Source organism: Dermacentor albipictus, chromosome 3, assembly GCF_038994185.2.
Source record: "Dermacentor albipictus isolate Rhodes 1998 colony chromosome 3, USDA_Dalb.pri_finalv2, whole genome shotgun sequence".
NCBI classification, from domain to species: Eukaryota; Metazoa; Arthropoda; class Arachnida; order Ixodida; family Ixodidae; genus Dermacentor; species Dermacentor albipictus.
This window is the reverse complement of record NC_091823.1, coordinates 24761354-24778108: the sequence shown is the minus strand read 5'-3', so window position 1 is coordinate 24778108 and position 16755 is coordinate 24761354. Positions and strand designations below refer to the sequence as shown.

Below are 16755 nucleotides of genomic sequence, written 5' to 3'. Positions count from 1 at the left end.
TTTTTTCGCTGTGTTAATCTTCTAAATAAAAAATGCCAAACTCCGCTTCCGGAGCTATTCGGTGCAAACAAGGCACTTTTCAGGGCAGCCTCAGGGCAAGATGCGTGAAGATATCTACACTTAATCTTTTTCTCAATATTTTCCAGCTACTTTTACTCACTTTAGGCAAGTTTTGTAGTTCTACACTTGACAGATGTTTTTCAATATGGCCTCAAATTCGGCCGAAGTTCAAAAACGTTAATAAAGTGACAATTTTGACTTGGATTTAAAAAAAACATCATCATCGAATTTCATTAAAATTTGCCTAAAACAAAACTTAGTTCATGTTTTTGTTATCTAGAGTTGCTTATTACTGCCTCTTAGAAATAGTAACTCTCAGAAATTTGTTTTAGCACTCACTGAACTTGGTTACATTTTATTTACCACAATATCCGAACCATCCTCAATGTTTGTAGAGCTTCTACTCGCTTGTTAGCGGCGTTCTTGATGCGTCAAAATGGGAATAAATTCGCTATTCCACCTGATGTGTCAAGAACTGGCTGGCGGCGGTCAAACGTTTTTTGTATTGCCTAATTTGTCATCGTAAGTTACATTGGTATGTAATCGATTCTTTAAAAATATTAGATCATTTATCGGTGCTTAGAAAAGTTTTTATATATTAAAATGAATATTAATGTGTTTCTGAAGCCGACGTTTCCGCACCTGCATCTGTTTACCTCTGTGTTCAACGGTTCGACAGGGCACAGTCAGGAGACAAAACGTCGTCTTCGGAAGGGGACAATTTATCTGCAAGGTTTTTAATTAGCAGGAGTTTTAATCGGGACACAATTTACAAATGGCATGCCGGTTATGTGCAGATTGCAATTCAGAAAATCGTAACAATAAACGGCAGCAGTTGACTTCGGTATGCACACATTACATTGTCCAGCCCGAAGTACAAACCAGATCACAGTCTCTTCCATTCCGAAGCAGCGGTGGATGCCACGTAGGATGCACTGCCTTCATTTCATTTAACGTACTTCCACATGTGGAGTGTCTGAACTCCAGGCACTTTCTTTGCCGTTTTCCATTCTTCCTTCTTCATTTCGCGAAAGTCTGCAAGCTCCCTCTGTGGGAGCTCCAGAATGGTGATGTTCTTTAGCGTTCCTTGAACTGCGTCCACGAAGCCGCTGGCTGTTTGTATGGCCTCACTTGCAGGCTTCCGCAAGTTGTGGTGTGATGCTCGATGTTTCACAAGCCCACCAACGCCGTCGCAAGCATTTTTGCCGTGTCCAGAGGCCGAAAACATCCATTTAGTCTCTTGACATTCACTGCGTTGTAGCTCATGAAACTGATATTTATTCTTGAAGTGAGCGGGAGCCCCGTCACTCACATGTGTTATCTTGGTGTAGATTGGCGCGTTGTCTTCCAGGTGTGCTTTGATTTTTGACAGAGCCAAACATGCATGAGCTGAATCATGAGACATATCGTCGGAAATAACGGCGTAGTTCCGAGTCGATTTTCTTGACGTGACAACGCAGGTAAACACGGTGACCTGCTTTTTCTGCCAATGGTACGCTTGTACTGCGTCTGGAAGCACAACTGTCCAGTTTTCGGCGAAATCAAAATGCAAAACAATTGCACCTCCCTCGCAGCTCTGTTTTTCTTCATGTATTGCTTTTGCTTGCACAGATCTGATATAGTTGTGGGGAATCCATTTCATGGTCATTCTTAGAAATTCTCTCATAAATGATGAAGCGGTCATAGTTTTTTTAACTATAGCTCGCCGTATTCCCATGAAGCAATCAACACCTCGTCCTCGCTGCTCATATCAAAATTTTCCAAAGTGAAAATGCCATCTTGTGGACAGTGCTCACAATTCCTGAGGAAACATGACGCAGTAGGTTCCTGGCATACGCAGAGACTCTGCATATCATCGGGAGAAAGCGACCTTCCGGAGGCGTTCTGCAGTCCCACGAGGCACAACTGAAAGTTTGCACAGCACACGCAAACACACACTTGCCACTGTGGCGAGCATTTCACCCACTTAGGACGCAAGGATATGAATTTTGTGAGGCCAACCTGGGAGGCAGGGTGAGCTTGCTTGTAGAGGCGGAATGCTTCTCGCAAGGACCGCGTCATGAACCGTTTAGGTACCCATTCCTTCTCTCCCTCCTTTTCGATTCTCACAACATCCTTTTTGTTCGGTGTCTGTCTAGAGCAATCAAGTTCATCCATGGTGTAATATACTAAAACGGTGGTAATGTCTTCGTGTTGTAGCTTACATCTTGTATATCGCTCCTGTGTTGACCATACGCCTTCTTCATCCACCATCTTCTTCGATTTTTGAATAACGTACCTCGTTGCCTCTGGAATAACTTCCTGCACATATTTCACAGTTAGGTTACGTGGTAGTAGTGTCAGCAGCTGGCAACGCTCTTGAAAGGACGTACACCTATTGTAGGTAGCATGTAGGTTGTCTTCCCACCTGCTGCATTGCGCACACTTTTCTTGCGGCGCACGCAAAGTCTCTGGGATATTATATGCTGCCTGTATCCCTGATCGTATTTTCGTCACCATAGCTCTGACCACCTCTTCCTGCTTTCGCTTTGCATAGGAAAGTCTGAGGCGTTTTTTTAGAGTGCTCGGTGGCTTTAGGGGCGAGATTCCGGAGGTAAGGCTGACACTGGAGTTTAAATTTTCTACGATTTCTTCTCCAGGGCGGAATTCTTCGAATGTTTCGCTCGACTCTGCCTGCATATTATCTATGTCTTCCTTGAACCGACGGTAACAATTCTGACAGATTAAGTCACTTTCTCGTACTCGGAGAGCTTCTTCGGGAAGTAGGACTTTTTTGAGAGCAGCGACATTGAGTGTCTTTACACTGCGAAAATTACGTCCTTTTTCAATTCTCTGTTTGTGCCTTTTTGAATAGTCTGCACAAAACGTTCGCCGCGGAAATCTCATCATGAATGCGAAAGCTCACCGCTTCCGAAGATTATCGTGGGACAGAAGAGCAGGTGACGGATGCAGGGCCGAGGGCTGCTTTTCCAAAAAAAGGATGGATGGATGGATTTTTAACACAGGCTGCCCGCCGTCGACACTGACGCTGGTTCGGTCTGGCGTACGAGGTGAGACTGAGATACCAAGTATGCTTGTCGTGGGAGCCCTCGAGCGCAGAGAAACCACGTGAGTACAGAAAACCACCCCACCCTCTACCAGGCCTGCAAAACGACACGCAAAACTCGAGATCCGAACAACGTCCGCTCATCGGGCCTGTCTCGGTCGAAGGTCCAAGGCTGAGGTTTAACCGCCAGGCTTTCGGTGCGTTGCGATGGAAAGATGCTAGCGGTGGCTAAAGCCTCGGTGCGGTGGCGGCACACATGGTGCTATGAAATTCAGGGTCGCGCCGGGCGTTATATAGCTATAGGAGCGGCTGCCAAGCGCGGTTCATCCATGGAGCGGCGGCAGCTCGTTAAAGGCATCTTGAGAGTAGCGACGGGTGCATTAAATGTTTGCATAAACGACCACTAAGCACACGTCACTCCAAGATAACGTTCTCAAATATGCTTACAGTAAGTTAAGTCCCACTGTTAGAAGAGTACGAAAGCGAATAGGAGCTTTAGACCTTTGATTGTAAGAGAAAAAAAAACTTAAGAATCACACTTATGAACTCAGCAACTGTAGCGTTTAAAAGTTACCCACAAAAAGACAATACTAAATCCAGCTTCTCACGATAGCGCATCCTAAGAGAAAATACTGAGCAATCGTAGGGTTTGAAATCATGAACTCAGTTATGTATTCATTTTCATACTTTAAAACAATATAATGCAACACTTTTTTGGTACCCTAATATTATGGAGTATTGAGGATTATTCAGGCAAATTTTAATGAAATTCGATGAGGATGTTTTTTTTTAAATCCAAGTCAAAATTGTCACTTTTTTGACGTTTTTGAACTTCGGCCGAATTTGAGGCCATATTGAAAAATATCTGTCAAGTGTAGAACTACAAAACTTGTCTAAAGTGAGTAAAAGTAGCTGGAAAATATTAAGAAAAAGATTAAGTGTAGATATCTTTACGCATCTTGTCCTGAGGCTGCCCTGAAAAGTGCCTTGTTTTCACCGAATAGCTCCGGAAGCGAAGTTTGGGATTTTTTATTTAGAAGAATAACACAGCGAAAAAATTTTTTTTATTTGTTCGTATAGTACATGTTACAAAGAGATAACAGAGAAATACTTATGTGCGTAAAAAATTTATTCTGGATGCAGTGATGCTCCAAACTTGCAACTTTGCGAAGTGGTAAAAACGACGTTCTCCACCTCTTGTGACATACGATTTTTTTCTGAGAAAACTACGAAGTTTCTTGCAAAACTAAGGTTGATTCCTTGGTGTGGACACATTTTCCCATCAGATATAAAAATTTCATTGAAAACAAAAAATGGTCATGGGACCTCGATTACCGTTCTTATCTGAACATGCCCATATATATATATATATATATATATATATATATATATATATATATATATATATAGCATTCAACAGGAAAAGACGAACATTATGACACATCATTTTACTGACGTTTCGGCCGGAGGAACGGGCTTCCTTGGAGTGAATACAAGCGCAGTCGCGTTATAGTGATACATGAAGACACTACACACCTATCACTTTGTCACACATGACATACGCGTAATCAAGCCCTAGTCACAAAAAATGCAGACCCAGTGCACGGTAAGTAAATGTAAATATAGCTGAGCAATGTTAAAAATCCCAGCGGATAGGAAGCCTTACTTCGTATAGTCACATCATGCGATGCTAAAAACGCACAACCCGCACACGAGTAAAAATGAACGCGAGCGCTGTCTTCCGCACTGCAACTGAGAACGGGATTTAAAAATGCACACGCGGACAGATTTAAAGACAAATGCATATTATGCATTATAACATGTGACATTTCCTTCAGTCTAAAAATTGCACTAGTTACGCCCCCGCAGCATCAGTCAACATGTGACTAGTGCAGCGTCAGCCATAACCGCAGCTACCAGCCGCCGGGCGCAAATTTAAACTTGCCAGCATAGAAAAAAGCCTCGCGCTAGAAGTCACCGTGAGCACGTACGCTCCAACAGTTCAACGACGGAGCACTTTACGTCAAGAAGCAATTTTCTGACGAGTATTAAGAAAAAACAAGTTGCACTTGCGCTCAAAAGTAGAAGTATCAATTGCGATAGCAAATTAGCGAACAGCTAACTCTACGAAGTAATGATAATAGTTTGATCGGTCGTAGAAACTAGTAAACACACATGCTAACTAAATTAACAAGCATGGTCTCAAGCGCGAACAAGCAGGCATGAACACATCTCACTCGACGACTGCGGAAACTCGGTGTCAAAAGTCTGCAGTGAGCAAACCCGGCAGCAGCAGCGAGCCAATTGAATTTCGTCCAGCCGCTCGCATCGACGCGAACGAAGTCGCGAAAACAAAGCGCAGCGAGGTCTCTGTACGCGTCGCAGATGGCTTTCAAGCTACAGCGGCCCGGCCATCCGGGCCGCCCGTAGCACACTGCGCCCATCCCCCTCCCTACCCACCCCTCGAAACCTTGCGCCAGGACTACAAAGAGATCAGCAGCGTGTCAATGAAGGACTGCTCGGTAACGGAAGCTGAGGAAATAGCCGTAGCTCCAGCGGCAGTGGAGGGCTACCGATCCGAAAGGTCTTTAACAATACTCACCGACTCGCAAACTACGTGTCGGAATTACATGAACGGCAGAATAGGACGCAGAGCGCTTCACATCCTCCGCTCCTGCAGGGCTAACAACAAAGTCAGGCATACAATTTTCTGGGTACCGGGATACGCTGGAATAGAAGGGAACCTAAGGGTGGATAAGGCAGCTCGAGAGCACACAAACCGAGCGGCCACAAGGACCGACCCTGAGGAACCCATACCAGTCAAGCCAAGCTACTCAGACATATTGAATTACTATAAGGGGGTCCGAATCAAATACCCTCTACCCCACAACAGCCTAAATCAGCATGAAGCAACCTCTTGGAGGAGGCTGCAAACAGGAACATATCCAAACCTAAACACACTAAGCAAGATGTTTCCCACCCAGTATAGAGACATTTGCCCATGGTGCGGCGCCAAGCCCACCTTATATCACATTACATGGGAATGCGTTCGGAATCAACAATTCCTTCAAATAAAAGACCCGAGTGCGGAGCAATGGGAGAGGGTGCTCTCCAGCAGCGACCCGAAAGTCAAGGCACGCTCGCCGAGTAGCCACCCTCAGTGGTGCCCTGGAATAGGGGCGTCGACCCTGCGCAGATGGGGAAGACCGTGAAGTTGGCCGACCACATCTGCCACCGCTAATTTCTACCCAATTAGAGCAAATAAAGTTTTCCTCCTCCTCCTTGCGCGCGCCGGAAGGCGGCGCGCTTCCTCCTCGCTTTCGTCCGATGCGTGCGCGAGATCGAGCCGCGATCGTAGGCCCACCCCCGCCCGCTTTCACTCGCACACGCAGCATATGCGTCGCAGCGACGGTTTTATCGTCCTTGGACTTTACACGCGACCTCACGGCGACGCCGACGCCGAAGGCAGGAATGCGCCTGGAGTTTCCATATAATTGCTACCGCAATAAAAAGACGCAGCCTGTGCTTTGTGTGAGTATGTAACAACCTACTCACTGCGTTAGCATTCACAGACCGACATTTTAAGAAGAAAAGGGAAATCAGAAAATGTGACGAACTTTAAGCATGCAAGCCATTAGCTTTTACTTCTACAGAAAGTTGGGTGCCTTGTTTCAGTGAGTGCTAGGAGCGCTTTTTGCTTATTAAATTCCTTTATCATTTACCGCTTCAGAAAAAGGCTAAAAATGAAACTAGATACGCTAGAAACGAAAAAAGAAACCTCAGAATGAAAGGGTGAGGTAAACGACCAGTCGTGAGGCGACATCCATTTGCGTTTTCCTGGCTTCCGCGGTTACCAGCAGACACCTTTCTTGTTGAGTTGTCTGTCCTTTCCTCTCTTTTCTTCTTCGCCTTTCTTTTTTTCGTCGGTCAGGTCTCACATGGGAGCACGGTACATTTGCCTCCGGCGTGGAGCCGCACTTTACAGAGCTCTCACGAGCGAATAGGGTGGGCACGTACACTAGGCGAGGCGCCCGTGAATGTAAGGTCAACCGAGCACGAAGCCTGACGAAGCAGGAAAGGTGAAGGGAGGGTGTTGCGATCATGTTAGGAGACGGCTGGCGCTCCCGGAACGAAACTTTCACTCTGCCCGCTTCCTTCCCGCCGCGCCCTCTCTAGCCGAGCGGGCATAGCCTCACCGCGCAGAGTTCACGCCTTCGCTTAGCTTTGCTTCAACGTCGCGGTGTCGCAGGGCGTGATAACGGTGACGTGAGGTTCTTGCAGTTATATTAATATTGGTGGCTGCGAGTAGAATCCAAGCTTTTCCTCCATGGCCCAAGTAAAAGAATACAAGGGGTGCAATCTTGAAGCACTTTGCTGTTTTAAAATACAAGCGCGAAATAACTTTTTTTATCTATTATTTTTTTATGTGACTCAACCTTTAGGCCTCATTCCAGACACCTTGAAGTAGGGGGGTGGATTCTCGTCTCGCCTCATTTCGGAGCTCTGTGACAAAGAAATTTATGATTTACAGTGGGACAAACCTCTGCATTCCAGCACAACATCCCAATTCCGTCATGTTCTTTTCTTTTTCGCCCTCCCCCCCCCCCCACACACACACACACATTTTAAATACACACCCTTATCCCCTGCCAAAGCCGAGCAGCTCTTTGGGATGTTTGGCGAGTGCGTCACATGCTGACTTTTCGTGTTGTTTCTTCGTGACAGCTCATGCTTTTAAACCCCATGTTAGACTTGAAATCGCTGTTAGAAACCGCAGTTCCCCGAGGCAAGGTCGGCAACGCGCTTAAATATGCACATTCAAATCCAGAACTGGCCGCTGCGTCCACGACTGAAGGAAGGGGTATGCGAACAGTTCAAAGAAGGATTAGAGCGTGCATCTTTCACCGCATTGCCGATCTTGCCTCTGTGAACCGCAGTTTTCTGATGTGAGGATCTTGGACAATTGCACGAATGAAACTGCGCGAGAATTCTTAGAAGCTTTCCAGATTCCAATGAATGGTCAAAGTTGCCATGCCTCGTTGTTTTAAAAATGATGCCGGAATGCGGTGGATAAGTTCTTGACGTTCATGACTGCATCTGCGCGATACCAAAGAGTGCATCACCGCTCTTTGGTATCGCGCGTTTGCACTGCGTATATGCTGCACAAGCAGTCTGGTTTATCTAACGTATCGCTACCTGACATACTTGTATGGAAAAGGACAGCATTCTTCGGCTAGTACAGGCCTTCATCATCAGCCGCATCGTATATGTTGCACCCTTCCTATGCCTCCCATACGTTGAGAAACACAAGCTAGATATGATCATCAAGAAGGCATACAAACAAGCACTTCACCTTCCACCCAACTCCGCCAATGTAAAGCTGGCTGAGTTTGGGCTCCATAACACTGTGAACAAGCTTATGGAGGCTCAGCACCTAGCTCACTATTAACGCCGCGATACAGTGCTGAGAGACAAGTGATGTGCAGAGTACTGGACCAGTTGGACAATCGTCCACTTTCAGAACTAAAAGCTTTAGGCCAATGCTCCGAAAGAACATCCGCGTTGAAGGCCTTACACGCGCTAGTAAGGTTCTTGCGGTCCACGGGGCTTCACGACAGACTCTAAGAATGCCGCCCCCTACCACTCTGTAGTGTACGCGCTTTGTTCGTGCTTGTCTCCCTTTCTTTCTATCTCCCCCTTCTACTCTGTTTCTCTTTTTATCCCTCTTAACCCTTCCCCCTGCGCAGGGTAGCCAACCGGAACTACCTCTGGTTAACCTCCCTGCCTTTCTCTGCATTATTTTCTCTCTCTCCCACACCGCGACAGGACGCAAAGACCTCAGGAAGCTGAGCATCCTTTACCTCATGCAGGCTGGAGTCAAGCTCCCCATACCTCTGGACATTCGCGATACTTTCCTGATTCCTGATTGAAATACAGCAATAGCGTCGTTAATCATAAATTCAAATCAAACAAACAAAACGCTTTCGAAGTAAAAAAGAAGAACGAAATGCGTACCTTTACAACATTGGGCTTCACGAAGAGAAGCTAAGGCTGAGGCTGTCCGCGCTGGTATTGTCGCATCCTTTGCTGTACCTGACGTCAAAGCTACGCTCTTCCAGACTAAGGATCCAGCGAAGCAGACTGCCGTTCCTCGAGGACATAATTCTAAGCCACGTCATAGGACAATGGTCAGTCTCTACTGGGAACTGTGATCCGGCCAGATAACATAGGAGCTTGTCTATTGCCGTTACCAGGCAAGCGTTCTTCTAAAGTACTATAGGTCTGTTCGCGGACAGTCAGCTTCTGGCTTAAGAACACTACCGGGCGTTCCTCCCCGTTTTCATTTTTCTGACTGAGCACCGCGCCCATGCCTCGATCATTTACATCGCACTGCAGAATGAAAGGAAGATCATAAACAGGAGCTCTCAAAACCGGTTTATCGTATAAAGCAGCCTTTGCTTGAGAAACGATTTGTCTTTTTGCTCGCTCCGCACAATTTTCACTGGTTCATCCTTTCGTAAATTGTCCGTGAGAGGACTCGCAATTTCTGAAAAGTTATGGATGTAATGTTGATAATAGCCAGTCAGTCCCAAAAAGGAACGGAAATCTGTTTTCGTCACTGGTCTTGGGTAATCAGATAAGGCGGCAAATTTTATCTCAAGGCGGAATCTGTAGCCACGCCTGACCTTGTGGCCTGAGTAGCTAACTTCGGCTTTTCCTAGTTGACATTTTTTGCCCTTCAGGGACAAACTGGCCAGACGCAGACTATCCGACACCTTCTTAAGGGGCTACAAATGATACTTTTAGAGAGACAGAGAGCAAATGATAAATGAAAGGTAGGGAGGTTTACCAGGACTAAGCCCAGTTGGCTACCGTACACTGGGGAAAAGGAACAGGGGACGGAAAGATTAAAAGAAGAGAAAGTCCACTGGGGATATCATTCGGTCACACAGTTCGCATCACATACGGTGACTCAATCCGGTAGCTTTCAAATATCGCAACAGCGTTATTGTGGATTTTTGTAGCTGCGATATGCAAGGCCATGGTCCCAAGATCTTGTTCAAGGTGAACGGTTTTCTATCTAACTGATTGGGAGCTGTGCAGAGGTCATGTCTCTCATTTTCAAAAGATGGGCAGTAGCACAGTAGATGTTCTATAGCTTCCTCGACACTGCAGGCATTGCACTCGGCACTATCAGCCATTCCAATTAAAAACGCATTTGCATTGGTGAATGCGATGCCCAGGAGTAAGCGGCACAACATGATACTCCCAAGTATTAAATAAGACTGGGATGTCATCTAAGTAGGGAAGCGCGTAGTCCCGCATTCCTTTCAGAACCCGGTCCATAAGTCGTGAGAAACAGAACCGAGCGTTTTTTGATCTGAAGGTCAGGACAAGAGGACGAAGGGTACCTAGAGGGGATGTAAAGGCGGCAAAATGGCTAGCTTGCTCTGTCTATAGTACCTGCCAGTAACCCCTGTTTAAGTCAAGCGTAGATACGTATTCAGCACTGCTGATGTTCTCTACCAGCTCTTTCAGGTTAGGAATGGGGCAATTCCGATCCTTGGTTATGGCGTTTAGCGTGCGGTAATCGACACAAGCCTGGGGCTTTTCTCCGGAGCCTCCAACAGAATTAACGGGGACGTGCACTCACTCTCTGAAGGAACAATTAATTCCAGTTCTAACATCCTCTGTATCTCGGTTTCCAAAATTTTTCACTGCCTAAGCGAAACCCGGTAGGGCCTGCACTGAATGGGCGCGTCCGATACCAGCTTAATATCATGTTCTATCAAGCTCGTTCTACTTGGCCGATCCAGAAAATAGTCTTCAAAGCCACCCACGCGCTCTCACAGTTCGCTTCGCTGGCGTGGACCTAAATTTGGGTATTCACCTGTGTCCGCGTAAACTTTAGAAAGTGCAAGTTCTATTGGCGGAATCAGATAAGCAAATTCTGTTTCCACTTCTTCGGGCGTATTTAGTAGTGCGAGGGGAACTCTGGCTTCCCGCTCTCGATAAGGCTTCTTTAGGTTTGCGTGGTAGATCCTCAGCTCTTTACGTCTGCCCGGCAATTTGATGACAGTTGGTGTCTTAGAGCTTCTCTATGACCTCCGCAGGTCCTTCCCAAAGAACGCCTAGCTTGTTTCTTCTGGAGGCCGTTAGCAAAAGCACCTTATCTTCTACAGTCAGTCCACTTCCGAGCGTTCCTCTCGTAGTATACATTACCTTCCTCTGGGCGGATTTCATGTTTGTTCCCACCAGCTCTTGACAAGATTATAACCCCTGTAGCATTTCGAATACGTACTCAACAATTGTGGGAGCATCTCCACGCCCTTCCCATGCCTCGCGCACCATTTGAAGTGAAGGTCGAAGTGACCTCCCATAAACGAGCTCTTTCCCCAGCAAAGGGTAGCCAGACGGTATTTATCTGGCTAACCTCCCTGTCTTTCCTTCCCCTTTGTCCCTCTCTCTCTCTCTCTCTCTCTGATCCCTGTGGCTTCGTGCCGACCAACCGCAAGGCAAACATAGTGGCCGCTAAGCAAGCCTACCAATCCTTTCTTTGCTCGTAACACAAGGCCCGTAGTAATATTTTCAGCACGGAGTGCCATGCTCCTACACTATTGCTCTGCGGAGCCGCACCTTTCGAGGCACGTGGTAGTAAGGGCGTTGCTGAATACGTGATCCTGATCGCTTTGCAGCTCAGATGGGAAACCTAATCGTGAGAAAACTGAGAGTAAGGCTTCAACAACCTCGACTGAATCGATTTGTTTTAGAGGACGGCTTCCGGAAACTTGGTTGCGGGGCAAATCATCGTCAGAATGTATTTGTACCCTGAACTATAGTCACAGGAAGGGGTCCCACCACAGCAACCACTAAGCGTTTGAAGGGTTCAGTGATTACAGGAACAAACTTCATAGGAGCTGTTCTCGTTTTCTGTGGCTTCCCCACTTCCTGAGAAGCCTCACATGTCTGGACGCAATGCTCTACATCTTTGAAGCATTCGACCAATAAAATTCTCACAGTAACCTGTCTTTAGTTTTCTTTATGAATAAATGACTTGCCCAGCCGTTGCATGGCACAGGTTGAGGTATTGAGCTCTGTTTTCTGATGGAACAACGAGCTGATCGTACTGTACCCCCTTAGTGTCTGTGTACTATCGTCACAAAAGACCACCGCGGCGTCAAAAAGTGATGTTCTTTCTGGCTATACCCTTTTTCTCTAGTTCTTTCAGCTTGTCGAGAGATACATCGCTCTCTTGTTTTGCCGCGAGTCCCTCTTTATCAACCCTCAGTAGGTCTAAAAAGCCTTCCGAATGTGGCAGCACCAAATTCTTTAATTTCGCGGCCAGTCCTTGCTGTGGCGTTCCCCCTGACCTCGGTGCCGCATCACTAGCGTCTTTCTCACCGCTTCCAGTAGCTATGGGCTGCGTTTCCTGAGTGTCTACGTCATGAGGCTTATTTCTGGCTTCGTTGCCATGTTTTATTCGCCGCGATCTCCCGAACTTTGGAACGCGTGAGAACTTGGACCGTATAGTGGCCAAAACTCGGGCCCTTTTTCTTTGACAGCATCTCTGAGCGGTTTGAAAATAAGTAGAGATAATGTTTGGACAGATTTTGCGATACTGCGGCTTCAGTGCGCAATAATAGTCTGAACGTTCCCTCAACCTTCCCGCTGGCTATGGGCAGGCAAACACTATTCTCCTCCAATTACCTGCCGGATCCACGCACATTCCCCAGTAAATCCTCAGGTTTCACGTACGCGGAGTGGGCACTGTTCATTGCCGAAGCTCAGTCCGTAAGTACCTTACATGGCACTCCGTTCACGACAAGGTCGCGAAGGTAGGCTCGTAAGAGCGCCAAGTTGTCGTCGTCGCCATTCACGAAAGAGAAAACAATTCCAGGCTTCCGACAGCCGATCGCAAGGTGGCCAGACTCCTCCAAACGGAAACCGACGACCGGTTTTGTAGCCTCGAATGTTCTCGCTATTTTTTTTCTTTCGCTGCGGCGTTATTCCAGCTTCCATTATCGGTCGGCACGTCTTTGGTCCCACCTCCAGCTTTCTCGTTGTGAAAGGGGTTGTGTTTTCCTCGTTGCTGAGTTTCGCGAATGGCCTGACAAGTGTTTTCTCAGATTCACGACGTGCAGCGAATTCATCTGCTGGCACTGCAGCACGTTCTAAGCTCTTCTCACTCGATCTATCTTGAATCCACAGACGCATTTCTTCGCTCAAGGAACCATAGAACTGCTTCTTGCAGATTAGCTCCACAAACTTGTCATGATAACTGAACACATCTTCCGCTTTTAGCCACTCAATTAAATTGGCTTTCGCCTTGTAAGTGAAATCTTGAAAAAACTCGCGCGGTGTTCTAACTGCCTCGCGAAAACGATAGCGGAAAGCGTCTGCTCTGAGCTGATATTTGCTTAGTAACGCAGCTTTTATTTTCTGATAGTCATCTGGGTCATCTCTCGTTAGCCTTGCTATTATTTCGGTTGCTTCGCCAGGTAGACCGGTCAAAATTTGTCATGGCCAACTTTCTAGTGCAAACCCATTATTCTTCCAGGTTCGTTCAAAAGTAACGAGAAGCAGTTCAATGTCATCGTACCCTTAGCACGACAGCATGAGATCTCTTGTTCTCACTCCTGCATCACCTGAACGTGTTTCATTTATTGAGAGGTTATTTGCTGATTGCCTGGCCAGATCCCGCTGCACGTCTAGCTCGGTTATCTTTAGTTCGTGAGTTCTTGTTCCTCTCGTTCCTTTCTTTCTGCAGTTTTCCTTTCTGCATCGTTCTGCTCAGCTTTCTCAGCTCGTTTCTCTGTCTCTTCCCGTGCGTCCGAAATTTCGTCCTCAAGAGACCCGCACTTCTCAATCACCGTAATAAGCTGCGGCTGTATCTTACTTCTTTAGACTTCAATTCCCTGCTCTTCACAAAGTAATAACAACTCTGTCTTTCTCCGTTTGCTCAAATCCATGGTCAATCCCGACCGAGAACTTTCTTACTCTGCTGTGACGTGAGGAAGCTTTGAAGAGGAGCCTGCACGTACAGAAACTAATTTGCCGTTTTAGAAAACACACGAGCTAAAACCTGGCAACTTACCAAAGAAAGTCAAGCGCTTACCATTCTGCTGAAGCCAGAATGAAGCGTGGAGTATCTCATCGCTGCCACCCAGCTGATACTATCTCGACCGAATGAGGCGGGTTTTCACCGCAAGAATCAGAAAACGACGACAAAGGCGGGCATGGTGATGATGAAAAGAAATAGAAAATAATGTATTCAGTTCATTGGTACACGCTTGTGACTATATCCGAGTCTCGAGCGGTGCTGCCCAACACGGGGGTCAGGATGGCATTAAATAACCCCTCGCGGTATTGTGGTCGTCGATGTCTTCTTGGAAAATTTGGGGAACTTGTGTAAGTGTCAGTGCCTTTGTTAGGTTGTGAAGTCGATGAGCTCTTCCACTTCGTGTCTTCTCCTTTGGGTCCTAACCTTTGTGCTTGCTCATGCGCGTAGAGAGGTGAGGCTTTTTCGAGGATGAGGGAAACGATCTCGACATGGGGATCGCCCGCTTGAATCTTTCCCACACTATAGAGGTGTCGAAGTCCAGGCTGATCTTAACAGCCTTTTCTGGGACGAGGCAAATCATCTCGACATGGGAATGCCCGCTTGAATCTTTCCCACATTTGAGAGCTCGAAGTCCAGGCTCATCCCAACAGCCTTTTCTGGGACGAGGCAGACGATCTCGTCATGGGAAAGCACGCCTGAACGTTTCGCACACTTGAGAGGTCGATCAAAGCCGGGCGCGCTCCCCGATATCGCTGGTCACAGAACTAATTTTGCAGTTTTACTTTCCTCACAAGACGACGACGTGTTCGGTAAGCAATGTTTACTCTTCGATGAAAGATCAGGATGCCTTAGAACGCGTAGCTATAGGCACCCTGCAATGAAGTTTGGCTGTACATGTCGCTGCTTCGTTAAGGACTGTCAACTGCGAAGTGGATCTCGGCATCAAGTTGTACCGCTTCCCTTCAAAACCGTGGGAATCAACCAGGAGGCTGAACTGGATTGTCGCAGCTCGTGTCGCTCTTGCAAATTTCTCTTAAACTAACTAAGAAGTAAATGCAAAAAGAAAAAAAAAGAACCAGCAGGCAGCTGCATAAAGCGGCAACTGCATAAAAACGCACGAACTGATCCCGCTGTTGTAAATTGGTTTGAATAGTCGTTTAGCTTGTCTCGCTCCAAAACATACGCACAGTCGTTGTTACGTGTCAAATCTAGCTTCGTAAGCACTCCGTGCTGGAGCTTTGTGTACACCGTGCTTTGTGCTGTGCGTTAATAAGCCAACGCGCAGCTTCTTCCTGCGCCCAGATCAAGGCGCCAGTGTTGAAACCGGGCTCATTCATGCCTATGTTTTCTCACGCTTAGAAGAACAAAACTAAGCTTGGAGTGCACCGCAGCACACGACGAGGGTTCGCAAATTAGCATTCCTCTCGCGCACGCTCGCGCACATTTCTTCATTCTTGACGTTTTTTAGTCTCAGCAGATTGCTCTCTTATGTTTCAGCGGTGATGACCTCTCACAATCGAGCCCGAACGACAATACTAGAAGGTGCTTGGCGCGCTTTGTCAACGGATAAAAAAGCACTTACCTGCCATTGCGCCAGAGCCTCTACAATTGTGAGGTGCAAGGCACGCTACAAGTAATTAAGCTATATGACAGTTGAAAAACGTCCACGGCCGTATTTGCTCACTTGAGTGGCATAAATTAATGATTTTTAACTTACGTTGAGTTTGACTCCGTAAGCATGCTTGCTTTGTTGTGACAAGCACTTTGCGAAGTACGGTGGTTGCTTAGTGGCCATGGTGTTGGGTTGCTGAGCGCAAGGTCGCGGCATCAAATCCCGACCACGACGACCGAATTTCGATGGGGTCTAAATACCAAAGCACTTGTGTAAATAGATTGAGGTCCACGTTGAAGAGCCCCAGATGGTCCAAATTATTCCGGAGTCCCCCACCACGGCGTGCTTCCTAATCAGATCGTGGTTTTGGCACCTAAAACACCATAATTTAACTTGAGCATCTAGCTGTGATGTCCGTGCTGTCTACTTCTTTGACACTATATACATGGTTGTGGCGGTAAATTTGATGTTCTTTCTCAAGCGTCATTGGTCCAAATGGGCATCGATGTCTTCAATTGCCTCAAAAGCATATTTCAGAACGACCAACACGTTTCAAACGAGCGCTACAAGGGCATGCCTCCGTAGCAATAACATGTTTTATTATCAGAATGTGAAAATATATACCCAGCCGTCCGTTGGGGCTACGCTGGCCTCCTTGAAGCCCTTGAGCTCAAGGATATTTTGGGAAAGTAAACATGATCGCAACGGTGATCAGTAAAAGGTGGTTGTAGGTTTGGTGGGAGATAAGTAGGTAGACCACAAACAACGGAGGCGACCAAAACAAAGTTCCCAGTAATGGTTAAGCAAGTTTGACGCTGGGAATTTCTTGTTCGCTAAAAGAAAATGATAAAAAAGAAAGGATGGGGGAGAAAAAAGGATGAGTAGGATATTAGAAAAAAAAAGGAGCTTGGTGGCGCCGCTCACCGCCTTTTTTCAGAGCGGTTGCTTACAGCTTCCATCCATCCACGTGCGTCA

The 16755-nt window shown here is 46.8% G+C and overlaps 1 protein-coding gene and 1 pseudogene across 6 annotated transcripts in view; one reads left to right on the top strand and one right to left on the bottom strand.

Moving 5' to 3' along the window:
* The window catches only part of LOC135903876 (uncharacterized), a 367982-nt gene that overhangs the window by 208282 nt on the left and 142945 nt on the right, over positions 1-16755 (top strand). The gene's annotated exons all lie outside the window — the stretch shown is intronic.
* On the bottom strand, positions 1007-2403 carry LOC135903920 (uncharacterized; annotated as a pseudogene).